Consider the following 14,857-nt stretch of genomic DNA (forward strand, 5'->3'; position numbering starts at 1 on the left):
CACATTGAACAACTAGCACGACATCTGCTGATCAATCAAAATAAACCACACTGGTGTGTTCCGGCTGCATATTCTAACTTTCAAGTCAATCTACTTGATTCTAACACTTTAATGTATCATAATAACATGAGGATTATTTCTATTCTTCTAAAATGGAAAATGTTAATATAAAGTCTTTTCTGAAATGTTTCTTCAAATTCTATAAAATTTGGCCAAATAACACGATCAAAACATTTAATGTTAAAAATCATGAATATATGGGCAACGGTCCCTCTTACACTATAATCTGTACGTTGGTTACCCATCCAAACAAATTTAGGACCACAGTCCAAATGAAGGACAGGAAGGATAAGAGCCACAGAACTAGAAGAAAAGCCATCCCATAACCCTGAGATGGCTACAGGGAGGAGGAGAAGAGTGTCATATTAATCAGGGTGGGGTCTGAGATAATGAGGGTGCCACTTTGAGAACTGAGCCAAGTTCATGAATAAAACACAACATATATAGTTTTTCAATATATCAATATCTTCTGAGGGATATAACTGTGGGAAGAGACAGTGAATTAGCCAATCACCCTGACAAATGATTATGAGTTAAAATTTCTAAGGAGGTCTGTGGTGCAAATAATCCTAAAAATTTTCACTAAATGGAAGATCTGTGAGGGTTAAAGTTGAAGACAATCCCAGTACAGACAGAAAATTTACTGAATTTTCACTTCATGAACTAACGTAGTTTTCATTTTGAGTTACTTTTATCTCTTCTTTCTTTCTTTGTTTTTTTCTTTCTTTCTTCCTTTCTTCCTTTCTTCTCTCTTTTTTTTTTTTTTTTTTTTTTTTTGATACAGTCTTGCTCTGTCACCCACTGGAGTGCAGTGGCACCATCTCATCTCACTGCAACCTCCACCTCCCGGCTTCAAGTGATTCTCCTACCTCACCCTCCCGAGTAGCTGGGATTGCAGGCATTAGCCACCACACCCGGGTAATTTTTGTATTTTTAGTAGAAATGGGATTTCACCATGTTGGCCAGGCTGGTCTCAAACTCCTGACCTCAAATGATGTGCATATCTTGGCCTTCCAAAGTGCTGGGATTATAGGTGTGAACCACTGTGCCCGGCCAAATGTAGATCTACTTCTTACATAATAGATCCCTGAGATACTGAGAATCTACTATGTTGCAGCATCCTAAATAAATGAGCTGATCTGCTTCTTTTGTCCTACAAATTTCACATGTTTATTTTCCAGCCTGCCTTTCTACCAGTTTTTGCCGGTTGGGTGTCTTTATGTGGGTGTTGCTGTGAAAATGGAGGTATAGGGAGGGAGTTGGCTCTTTCAGGTTTAATAAAGTTTTTCATCATCAACTCTAGAAATATGACATCAGGTTTCTTTTAGAATCTGATATCTCAACTTTTACTAACAATTTGGCCAAAGCTCCTTATGTATTAGGCTACTTTTTTCTAAGACATACGTATTAGCATCACAGTGCCCACTCACATGGCCTGATGTATTTGTCTAAGTGTAGGGTAAAAATCTATTTAGGACCTGTCACAGTGGCTCAAGGGTAAAAATCTATTTAGGACCTGTCACAGTGGCTCATGCCTGTAATCCCAGCACTTTGGGAGGCCGAGGTGGGAGGATCACCTGAGGTCAGGAGTTTGGGAGCAGCCTGGCCAACATGGTGAAATCCCGTGTCTACTAAAAATACAAAAATTACCCCAGTGTGGTGGCTAATGCCTGTAATCCCAGCTGCTTGGGAGACTGAGGCAGGGGAATCACTTGAACCCAGGAGACAGAGGTTGTAGTGAGCCAAGATCACGTCACTGCACTCCAGCCTGGGAGGTAAGTGAGACTCCACCTAAAAAAAAAAGGAAATAAAATCTATTTAGGAAGAAAATAAGTCCCTCCGGATACCTCTAGCTAAGCAATAATGAATATAATAAAAGGATCATTGCAATAGAAAAAAAAAAGAAAATTGTGAAATAAGTTAATGCTGTCTCCTTTTTAGCCTCACCTTGTTTTTCCTAGTCTGTTCCCAGGGCCCTGAGTCGCTGGTCGGACCCCCTGGCAGCCCCCTGGAATATGTTTGTCTTGTCTTTGTCCTAGCCTTTTGCATATTGCTACAAGGTTATCCAAGTGTACTTTTCACCAGTTCCATTCCCACAGAACCTTCCTTTCTGTTTGTTAACCTGCTATTCTAATTGTTGTAAATATGTTAATTGGCCAAAATATAATATTAATTTTGAGATAACATACCATCAATCCTTTTGATTCACTCATCATGTATTTGCAAATCTGCCTGCTTAATAACATTTATTTGTGACCCCAGAATCAATACCATGGTGCTTTTCTAGTCATTTGCAGGCATATACAGAGTGGTAAAAATTTGAGTCATCCAACTTGCATATTCTCAGCTGTGGTCAAACAAGTTGGTGCTGTACATTCTTGTTTTAGCTCTCATATTGTAAACAAGTGTCCTTTTCATGATTTATTTAATGTTACATTTTTCACATTTTTGTCCTTTCAAGTGGTGGTCTCTCTGTTTAAAATGTCCCCCACGGGCAGTGCTGAGGGACTGTCTAGTGTTCCTAAGGGCAAGCAGGCTATATGTGCCTTAAGGAGAAGATACATAGATAAGTTTCATTCAGGCATGAGTTATAGTGCTGTTGACGATGAGTTCAGTGTTAACAAATCAACTATATATTATATAAGATATCTTTAAATGAAAGCACATAGAAAACAAGGTTCTGTTTTGCTCAGTTGATGAAAACACTGGTGGCCAGAGGCTCGTGGGAGCCTAATCCCATTTCCTCTAATAGCAATGGCTTGGTATTCACTAATTCAGTGTTTGTAGCAACTTTATAGAACGTATAACTCTTGTGAATAACCAGAATGAACTCTATTTATCTCCTCCCGTGAAATAATTTGCAGTTATTTAGGAACAGAGATAAAAATGAGATTAAATACGTAGAAGAAGAATAAAAAACAAGCAAGAACCAAGCCAAGTCTAGAAGTAGAGAGAGGTAAAGTAGTTGAACCAGAGAACCTTTGATACCTACCATATTTGAGCAAAAAACTGAACTCTGAGCTTCCAGGCAATAGAGGCAAAAAAAGAAGGCAATGAATATCATAAGCTTTTCTTATAAGGCTAAAGCAAATATATCAGATTTTTGGGAGAGACACATTTTTGTTTTCTATCAGTAAATTCTAAGAGTAACTTTATGCCACAAAGCACATAATGGCAATGTTTCTCATTGTAGTTTTATAAATAAAGTAGAAATGGACTTCACATGACTGTTTTTGTTTGTTTGTTTGTTTTGAGACAGAGTTTCCCTCTGTCACCTGGGCTGGAGTGCAGAGGTGTGATCTCGGCTCACTGCAACCTCCACCTCCTGGGTTCGAGCGATTCTCCTGCCTCAGCCTCCCAAATAGCTGGGATTATAGGCACCCGCCACCACACATGGCTAATTTTTGTATTTTTACTAGAGACAGGGTTTCACCGTGTTGGCCAGGCTGGTCTTGAACTCCTGACCTCAAGTGATCCGCCCACCTCAGCCTCCCAAAGTGCTGGGATTACAAGAGGGAGTCACCATGCCTGGCCATGACTGCTTTTTAAATTGACAATAATGAAGCTCAAGGCACTGATGCTATTTTTGTTGACCTATGAACGCATTCCTACAGGGATCTGAAGTTCTGTGTGTTTCTGGGGCTCTGACATAAAATACGTTTCTACTGCACATGTGAAGTTATCCTAATGATGGAAATACCCAGTTCTCTGGTAAACTGGAAAGCGAGATATGTTTCAGTGAGCTGCTGTGTTGGTACCTCTAAAACCACTGTAAAAAGGAGACATCTGCATTTACCTAAAGATTGAAGAGTCAACACAGGGCAGCCCAGAAAAATGAGAATAGTCTCCAACCCATTATAGACTATCCCAATTAGGAATATGATGTTAGAAGTGTTGTGTTAATTATGACGTTAGATGTATCTGAAACTCCCTTCTCCAAGTCCTTGACTCTTTTAAATACCTATGCTCATTTTAATTTGTTAATTTGTCTCACTACTGATGTTAAAATTTTCTGATATTATGTGGAGAAACATACTAAATATAGGTTCAAATAGTGAGTAAAGAAACGTTCAGAAAAAAACAGAAGACTGAGTAAAAGCTTATCAACTCATTTAAACCTCCCCATATATTTTATGGATTGGCTGTTGATGCCCAAATTTTTGAGCTTAATTTGTCCTGATTTTCCAAACTTGGTTATTAACACATTTGGGACTTATTAAAAAAAAGAAAGAAAGAAAAAAAAAAAAACTTCAGCCAAATTAAATTTAAAGGAGTTTAATTGAGCAATGAACAATTCACGAATCCCTCAGGCCCAGAATCACACAGATTCAGACACTCCAGCGCAGCCACATGGTGGAAGAAAATTTATGGACAGCAAAAGGAAAGTGATGTTCAGAAAACAGAAGTGAGGTACGGAAACAACTGGATTGATTACAAGCTCTGCGTTTGCCTTGTTTGAACACTATTTGAACAATTGGCTACATTTGATTGGCCAAACTCGGTGACTGGCACAGGTGTGGGATATGGTCGGTTTACACCTCCACTTGTATAGTTCATGATGTACAGAGAAACCTTTAGGCTGAACTTAAATATGTAACAAGGCAGCTTTAGGCTAAACTTGATTTAACAGACTCTTTAGGAATACACATTCTGGAAGAATTAATTTATACAAATAAATGTTTATGGCTGTCTCATAACTGCATTATCAGCAATTTTTGCACTATAGAGATTTTTATGTTAGGTCTTGGTCCTTTATATCATTAAAATATTAAATAGGAAAAATCATGGAATTTATTCATAAATAGATGTTCATCTATTTCCCCAGACTACAGGTAAAGAACTGTTTGGGTAAGAATGGGCTGCTGATCTTCAAGGAGAAAAATGAGAGCTTCAGTTTAAAACTATCATAGTTTATAAAAGATATAAACCATTCAGTTCCTTTATTTTTTAATATTTAGAAGAGTAAACAAAAATTTGATTCAATTAAATGTAACAAATACAATTAAATGGAGATGCAATTTGATTTATTGAAAATAACACGATTTTAATGCAGATTAACTGTAGGCAGTACCTTACCAGAATGTAATGCATTCTGGAAAGTATCTGCTGACTCAAATATGTAAAAACATAAAAAGATTTCATGGTATGGCGGGGAGAGGGGATAGGAGGGGTGTCTGTCCCCAGGGAGCTAAAAGTAATGTAAACTCTTTAATTACTTGCTGCTTTTAGACATAATCTTTGATGACATAGATCTAGCATATTATACATATTCTTTCATTTTGTTCTTTCAAAAAAAGTATCACTTTGATTAGAAATAAATAAGAAATAGAATATTCAGATAATGGCTCAAACACTGCAATAGAAAGGCAATGATATGGACAAATGGAGCCATCGCCAGGCCAGCAGAACGTCTGGGATTTCATTTTAGATGTTGAGTCCTGAGCTGATTTTTTAAAGCATGGATTTGGCATTGTAATGCCGCCAGCTCAGAAATGTCGATGTAATGGGAGAAAATGTATGGGGAATTCAGGGCCTACCTGAACCTCCATGGGCCCAGCCTTGGTACACTCGGGCTAGAGAGATCTGCGAAGGGCTGTTTCACCTCCTGGTTACCACTCCCACACCGACGTTGGTTGGAGATCCTGCCAACTATCCAGGGAACCTGTGGATCTCTTTCCAATGGGATGCTAGCTTTTAGTCAACTGTTTAAAAAATTATTAACTTTAACAGCTCTTGAAAGATTAGCTTTCTATTGCCATTTCCAAATCTTCTTTCCTCCCACTCTGCACCAGCACCTGCACTATAAAGAAGGTAAATTGGCCAGGAGCAGTGGCTCATGCCTGTAATCCCAGCGCTTTGGGAGGCCGAGGGAGCGCGGATCACTTGAAGTGAGGAGTTCAAGACCAGCCTGCCCAACTTCATGAAACCACTGTCTCTACTAAAAAATACAAAAATTAGCCAGATGTGGTGGCATGTGTCTGTAATTCCAGCTACTCAGAAGGCTGAGGCGGGAGAATCTCTTGAACCTAGGAGGTGGAGGCTGCAGTGAGCTGAGATAGTTCCACTGCACTCCAGCCTGGGTGACAGAGCCAGACTCCGTCTCAAAACAAACAAACAAAAAGAAGGTAAATCACTAGGGGATATATAGAAATTATATGACAAAATAGACTTTAGAAAAAACCTTTTTGAATCCATTTACAAAAGGAAACTGAATAGACCTCTGACACTCTTGTCTCCAATAAGCTACGAAAATAGTACTTGTTCCATCACTTAAGAGGCATTCAGCTGTTCTCTGGTAAATATTTACTCATACCTTTAAAAGGAAAAATTAGCTAAAGGTAGGCTCGAGTTAGAAACTTTATCTAACTAGTTAAATCCTTTGAAATTTGGCAAAATTCCTCTTCACACATAAACCACTTAATACAAAACCATGTTTTGTATTAAGACCCCCAAATCTGAAGGGCAATTAGCCAACTCCTAGATCATCTCATGTTATATCCTGTCCAAAAATAAACAAACTGGGCTCTGGCATATTATAAAAATATCTTCCTGTCTAAAAAAACATTTAACAGAGTTTGTCTAAGAAGCAGACTCCCAATTTTATTCTAAATATAATTATATTTGCATATATGTAATTTACAAACAACTTTCCTGGAACACAAGCATTACACAAAGTGAAGTATACCTGTATATTTATTTAAAAGCAAACAGGACATATATATACGTATATATATATATACGTATATATACGTATATATATAATTATTTTTTCTTGAGACAGAGTCTCACTCTGTCACCCAGCCTGGAGTGCAATGGTACGATCTCGGCTCACTGCAACCTCTGCCTCCCAGGTTCAAGCGATTCTCTCAGCCTCCCAAATAGCTGGGACTACAGGTGCACACCACCATGCCCAGCTATGTTTTGTATGTTCAGTAGAGATGGCATTTCGCCATGTTGGTCAGGCTAGTCTCAAACCCCTGCCTCAAGTGATCCACCCATCCTGGCCTCCCAAAGTGTTGGGATTGCAGACGTGAGCCACCGTGCCTGGCCTCAGAATGTATTTTTTTGCCAGTGTGTCATGTTTCATAGCTTGGTGACTGATGAAGGGACTTATTCAGTGCTTTTCCTTTATGCATTGATATTTATTTTATTAATTTTAAATAAAATATTAATTTAAATATTTTTAAAATTATTTAAAATATTAATTTTCTGACTCTTTAGGAATACATATTCCTAAAGAGAGTGTTGTGTTGTGTTCTATTTAAAAGCAAAGGGCTGTGGGTTTTGACAGACCTTCAAACCTCAGGCCTGCTACTCATTAGCTGTGTGGTCTTGGGCAAATTATTTACCCTGTCTGAGTTTAGGCCTTTTAATTGGCAAAACCTCTGAGGATTATTTTGGAGATTCAATTAACTAATATATGAAAGTGCAATGCAACAGGAGGTTGCTAATATTAATTTGAGTTATAGTCTGGCAACACAACAAGTGTTTGTTAGTATTTTATATATATCTACACTGAGAAGATCAGAGTGTAATAGAACCAAATATTTGGGCAAACTTCTATTGGTTTGGTTTGCTAAGTGCATCACATGTATTATTCATTTTGTCTCCCTATATTGATTTTTAGCTCCTGTTAGAAATTGCTTATTTTTCAACTTCATAATAGTGTTTGTTTCAAAAATATGTAATATGTTTATGTGACTCAAAATTCAAAAAGCACCCAAGTATACAGTAAAAACATCTTTTTCCTCCTTGTCTCCTGCCATAGTTCATCTACCCAGAAGCAAACCTGCAAAATCTATCTTATGCATATAAAAACATTTAGGCACTAATATAATTATTTTCCCTTTTGTTGCACAAGAATTAGCATACTATATAGAGTTGCCAAATGAAATACGGGACATCAGTTAAATGAGCAGTATTTGGGACATATTTACACTAAAAAATTAATTGGTGTTTCATCTGAAATTCAAATTAAACTGGGTGTCCTGAATTTTATTGGCTAAACCTGGCATCAGTAAATTATTATCCACCCTATTCTGCATCTTGTTTGTCTGCTTTTTTTTCTTTTTTTCTGCACTGGAATCATCTAAAACTCTTTTAAAACTCCCACGCCCAAGCTACACACTCCAGACCAATTTCATCAGAATCTCCAAGGATCATTCTTGGGCAACAGTATTTTTTTGTGTGATTGTGTTTAATTGAGGAATAATTTAACAAAAAGGCACCCATTTTAAGTGTACCATTCAATGAGTTCAATGACAAATCTATACACCTGTTTTTACTTAATAATTATTTTGGTGATCACCCAAAAAATCTGTTCTTAAATTGTAAACCCTTTAGAGCAAGCTTTGTATTTTATGCTACTTTTCTTCACAGGACTTGAGCATTCTGTGTTTCAGATAAATACAGGTTGACTAACAACAGAGTTCTTTATTTCAGTCATTATTTAGGTTTAATGCACAAAATGAGAAATGTTATTAATGAGTGTTTGCAGTTGCAACACTTGTTACAAAGAAACGCAAATGTTGCAAAGAAATAGTTGCAGACAGTACTTAGTACCAAGAGATCATTTCCACCTACTCAAGATCTCCCCACTCGCTAAGTGGTACGCCAGGTGCTTCACATATACTGAATGACCCTACAAATCCCTACTTATACAGGAGGGATCTGAGGCCCAGGTTAAAGAAATTGTTCAAGCCACATAGCTAATATTGCGAGGAGTTAGGATTCAAACCACATGTTTAACCCCAAATTCTTAGTAAGGATACTTCTCAATATGGCATAATTTTGAGATTCCACCTTTCTTCACATGATTGAGAAACTCCTATTTTTAATTTGGAAAATGGTTGAGAACAGCTGTTTCTGTTTCTCAGCAGATGCTTATCTCAGCCAAAATGCCTTCTCGAGAGAACCAATCAAGAGAAACCAAACAGGTCAAATTTCTTCAGGCTCAAGTTTCTTTGATCTGTATTAAAGCCTTTACAAGGTAGTTCTGGATTTTGTGTTTGTTGGTTCACATGCCTTGGATCACCTGAGCATGAAGGGATTATTAAAAGAAATTGTTGAAAGTATATAAGTTGTGATTTCGGGGGAAAGGAAGTAGTGTCTTTTGCTAATGAAACTTCCCCTCAAGTTGTGGGTATATCATATCCATGTCTTGATGTGCCACTAAAATGAAAGAATTGACTTAAAACACTAAGGGTGAATATCTTGTTCCTGCATATGCCAACTATCTTGTTTCTCTTCCTTTATGAATGTGTGTTTTGAAATGAAGGATGTAGAGACAGACCACAAAACCATTCTAGTTTCTGCAGCGGAGAACACAATATGAGTATCTGTTCCAAGGTCATTTCCTAATAATATTATCTTCCAGTAAATTTGAGGCATAAATTCAGGGAGGAGAGTAGGACTGAACTCTATTCCTGGCTTAGCTGTTTCCCTATGTCTTCATCTTTAAAGCAATTTTGAAAGTCTCTTGCATATAGTTGATGTTCAGTAAAGGTTGGATGAACTGTCTTGACGTTCTTTTTGAAAACTGAGGATATGCTGTGTTCTGAGTAACTTGGCAATGTGTCAGTGAGGGCACAATTATGAGTCAGAGACCATAGAACTGCAATGGGATCTTAAATTCTTTTAATTTTGGCAGTCTCAATTCATTTAGAAGCATCTTTAGAAGAGCAACTGAACTTGAAATCTTAACATTCAGCAATAAGTAAATGAGAAAGAACTTTATAAAGTCAGTGAATTTCAGAGAGAACTTGATGCCTGGCAATCTATGGCAAGTTGTGGACTTGCTTTATATATAAACATAAATCCATGAAACCACAATTTGATTGATTCCAGTAGTTTTGACTTGGGTCTTGACCCAGAATTCAAAAGATAATGCTGTGACAGCAACAAGGAAATTGTAAGTATAGTTTTCTCTAGTACTGTGAAAGAAGAGAAATGGAAACTAGGTTAACTACTTAGTATTTTGCTAATCCTATTAATCGGTATGAAGTTTCTTGATTCTGTCTTTTTTGGAAGTATCACAATCATGCATGCTTTATATACAGTGGGGTTTTTTTATGGGTATTACTGTTAGTAATTCCCTTCATCCACTTTTGGGTGGACTACCTGTTATAAGCTCGGAATGATGTGTTGCTTTTGTTAGTTTATAAAATTCCCTTTTTTCCAGCCTAGACCTTTCATTATCTCACGTCTAATATTTTATTACCTCACATTATCCTCTTTCTTCCACCCTTTTGCATTTGTATTTTTTTGTGTAGCTTTTTGCCTGTGGTTTCTTTTACATCCAGAATCCAGTAATGCCAATATGTCTTTATAACTTCTAGATGAACAATTTAATATTCCTCCTTTAGTCCCCACCATTTACTGCATCTTGTTTCAACACATAGCTTTAGTTTTAGAGATTAGTGAAAGTGCAGATTTTTGTACATTCAATTAAATGCCACCGGTAAGGGGCAGAGAGGTTTCTTCCAGGTTAATTATTTACATTTGTCTTTAGAATCCCAAGAGTTCAATAAACGTGGGCTGAGACCAGTTAAAATACAGATATTTAGAAATTGTTACAATATCTTTAGAGTCAGCCAGGAACAAAATTGTCAGAAAGAGAAGACAGGGGCTTGACTTCAGATCCTCCCACCCATCCACATACACACTTTTTCATTCTTAAGTGTCTCTCCATGTGCCTATTGACTTTATTCTAGTAAGCTTCTAGTTCTCCACTTTCCCATTTAGGATTTTCATTGGTAGAAATACGTCCCATTCCAACTCTTTCTTTGTGTCTTTTCCATTAACCATTCAACAAATATGTTGTGCCTCTTTTTACCAGCTATTCTGCAAATCAATGAAAGGCTTAGTTTAGGTGGTTGTGGGAGTAATGAGATTAAACCTAACCTTTATTTTAAAAATATGTAGAGATTAAAAAAATAATTAAGTGTGAAATTTCCTAACCCACCATTTAGATCTCTATAATACAGGTTCTGAGAACTCAACATAGCTGAAATTTGTCCACAAGCAGACCTGCTTTCAGAGTCCAGTCCCTTACAGAACAATTAATTCATCAGCTGCTGAAGAATCAAGTCCAAAATAAAAATAATGGTACCATACAAGTTTCATCCTTTAGTTTACATATAATGTGAGTTATTTACATCCTTTAATGATAATGTTCTCTTGAATTTTCCTGAAACACTAGCCATATTTATCCATTTAAAACAGTGGTCCCCAAACTTTTGACACCAGGGACAGATTTCATGACTATTTTTTCACAGACTGGGGTGGGGGGGGGGATGGTTTCAGGATAATTCAAACACATTACGTTTATTGTGCACCTTATTTCTATTATTATTACCTTGTAATATATAATGAAATAATTATACAACTCACTATAATGTAGAATCAGTGGGAGCCCTGAGCTTGTTTTCCTGCAACTGGACTGTCCCATCTGGGGGTGATGGGAGATAGTGACAGATCATCAGGCATTAGATTCTCATAAGAAGCCTACAACCCAGATCCCTTGCATGTGCAGTTCACAATAGAATTCACTCTCCTGTGAGCATCTAATGCTGCTGCTGATCTGACAGGAGGCGGAGCTCAGGCGGTAATTTGAGCCATGGGGAGCAGCTGTAAATGCAGATGAAGCTTTGCTTGCTCACTGGCTGCTCACCTCCTGCTGTGCAGGCCAGTTCCTAACCGGCCACTGACCAATGGGACCATGCCAAGGGTCCATGGCATAAGCGTTGGGGACCCCTGATTTAACATGATTCTTGCCTTCATTTAAACTACAAATTATTTGTATTATATAATATATATCATCAAAGGGTGGTGTCCAAGGTATTCTGTTGCTCCATTAGCAGCCTTGGATACAAGATAGAAGTAAGCATTTCAGCCAATGATTCTCTTGAGTGGAATTCCCTCTTCAGTAGTCTTACCCTTGAGCACCTAAATAAGACCTGTTGCAGCACCTCATTAAAATCCCCAACACATATTTTTGCTGAGCATGGTTCTGAAAACCACAGAAGCAAAAGTATGTATTCAGTAATTTACTGTCTTAAATGCAGCTATCGACGGTTCAGTATACTATTGAAAAGTATATACTCATTCAACAGAGTCCTTTAATTCTATAGCTTTATATTTGTGAGTTTTAGACTGGGTTCTTCTTTGGATTCAACATACAAGGTACCTTTGAGTAAAGATACTTTTTCTTATATAAAGTGCAGTATTCAGTTTTCTTAAATGTACACCCTGAAGTTCTCCAAGACCAGTAGTCTTTATTATACAACCACACTGAATTAGATCCAACAGGGCATATATTAGTGTTGTCAGCAAACATTTGTTGAACACTTATTTTGAGCTAGACCCTGAAATAAACGCAAGACGTGCAAAGCTTCTGCCTTCCTAGAGCTTGCATGCTAGAGGGAAAAGCAAGTGATAATGAACAAGAAGACAGACTTTGGCTGGGGAGAAAGGCTATAAAAAATAATTAAAATATGGGGAAGCCATAGAAAATGAATGGGAGCCTTCTTTAGATACAGGTTCTGCAAGATCTCTCTGAGGAAGAAAAATTTCAGCTGAGAACTGAATGATAATTAGGAGTCAGCTTATGAAAGTCGGGGAGGAGGAAAAGTTCAGGTAGATAGAACAGCAGTGCAAAGGCCCTGGGACAGGATGAAACTTGGCTCCTTCAAGGAATATAACAAAGAGGGCAAAGAGTCTTAGTAGAGAACTAGCCAGAGCCAGATCATGCAACATTTTGTAAGCCAGACAAGTGGCTTTAGGTTCTATTTTCAGTTTGATGGGAAGCCACTGGAAAATATTAAGCAGAACAGTAATGTGGTCTGACTTAGATTTTTAAAAGATAACTCTGCTTGTTATGTGGAGAATGGATGGGGCAAAACTGGGAGCATGGAGACAAGTTAGGAGGCTCTTATGGGTTGCAGTGACCATGCAGTTTATCCAAAGCAGGGCCTTTCAGAGAGTGAAAGTGGGTGCCACTAACAGAACGGGGAATGTCAACTGGGCCTGTGCTGAGCAGACCAGGGCATGTGGTCATTTCAGCTGTTACAGTGGTCTTGCTGGAGAGAACTGTGGAGCCTTTTGGGATGCTTCATGTAATCTTCACAATAAACTCTGTTCCCAATGCATATTAGCACCTGATAAATGTTTGCTGGGTGAGTTAATGAGTAAATCAGTTAATCTGGGGAAGATTAGTATCTTCGTTTCTTAAAAGAATCTATGCTACAAGCATATTGTGAACTCTAATTCCAATGATAAAACCCACACTCTTTCTTTAATTTCTTACCTAAGACGTCATAATTGCTGCTTTTCAAATGTTTTTAAACATTTGTACATGCATTTCCATTTTCTTCATTTTCTTCCCTCTCTTGGGTTTAGCGTTCTACATGCAAAGGTTTCATAAATGTGTTTGCTGTACTCATTTTAATCAAAGTTAGGAACCAGAGAGACCATTAACAGTATAGTGTCCCCAGGAAACTTTTTGATCTTTCCTTTTGAAGCGTCCTGTTCCACATTTAATGCCCAACCTCATAAGGTCTCCACCTGGGTACACTGTCAGAGTTCATTTAACAAGTCTAATGGTATGTGCTGTCTTACCTACCCACTCACACCTTTTACAAAAAACTCTCTCCTCTGTTCTCTTCTGCCCATCCGGGAAATAATTCCACCTTACTTCCGGGTAAAGAGACCTATGAATCATTTCCATTGTACCCACCACACCCTTTAGAGGTAGAGTAGCTTTTGCATGTTGGATAACTTTCATCAAATTATCAATAAAAAAGAGCATCTCACTCTCCTACTTTGAATTATGAATATTAAAAAATTTCAAATTTGTATCTTATAAAATTTGTATTGTTAATTGTATATATTTATGGCTTACTCCATAAACATTCAAAATAGACATATCTTCTGACACGATCAGGTAAAATAGAAGACTGGCATATAAATAGAAGATGTGCATGCACGAGCTTAATGATGGAGACACGCTTGATGTGCCTGTGTATATCGTGTATGTTCATGTGTTCATGTGCGTGCATTCATGTGTGCACATGTGGGCAGGCATGCAGACGCATGTGCACATGCACTCATTATGACCCTGCTCATCCTCTATAATCCATAAACCTGATATAGCCCAGTCAATGCTGTTATGCTTCAGAAAAAAATGTTGCAGCTTGCATCCTTATTCCTCCTATTTTATCCTATTAAATTAGATTGCTTAAGAAAATATAAACCTATGTACCATGAGATAAAGGATATTCAACAAGAGCATCTTCCCTTTAGTTAGATTTATAAAACTAGTTTCCATTTTAGATCCCAGGGAAAATCAGCTCTTTCAGATGATGTTGGAAGATTTTAAAGTTTACAACATCATAATCCCAACCTTTGCTTGATTAGGAGAAAGATAATGGACCTTCTGTTAGTCTGTATTCATCATCGTGTAAATATGAAATAGTTGATTAACTACTGAGTAATATTATCAGAGAAGGACAGTGCTAACATTCTCCTAAAATATAAACCCTCTCATAGTCACATACAATGATATATTCAATTTAATGTATTCATAGAGCAAATGTGAAGCATTTCTGTTTGTTATCCTATGCATTAGAATTTATATGCTTGAAATTTAATATGTAAGCATTTAGTTTTCATAATTATGCCTTTTGTTGTAAGAATAACACCTACCAAAATGGGCTCAGCTTCCAGCAGGAAAACTGTTTTTTTTTTTTTTGTTTTTTTTTGAGACGGAGTCTCACTCTGTCACCCAGGCTGGAGTGCA

At 37.4% G+C, this 14,857-nt stretch overlaps 1 protein-coding gene across 3 annotated transcripts in view; it reads left to right on the top strand.

Moving 5' to 3' along the window:
* The window catches only part of RAB27B (RAB27B, member RAS oncogene family), a 177,313-nt gene that overhangs the window by 128,286 nt on the left and 34,170 nt on the right, over positions 1 to 14,857 (top strand). The gene's annotated exons all lie outside the window — the stretch shown is intronic.

Source organism: Pongo abelii, chromosome 17 (assembly GCF_028885655.2).
Source record: "Pongo abelii isolate AG06213 chromosome 17, NHGRI_mPonAbe1-v2.0_pri, whole genome shotgun sequence".
Lineage (NCBI taxonomy): Eukaryota > Metazoa > Chordata > Mammalia > Primates > Hominidae > Pongo > Pongo abelii.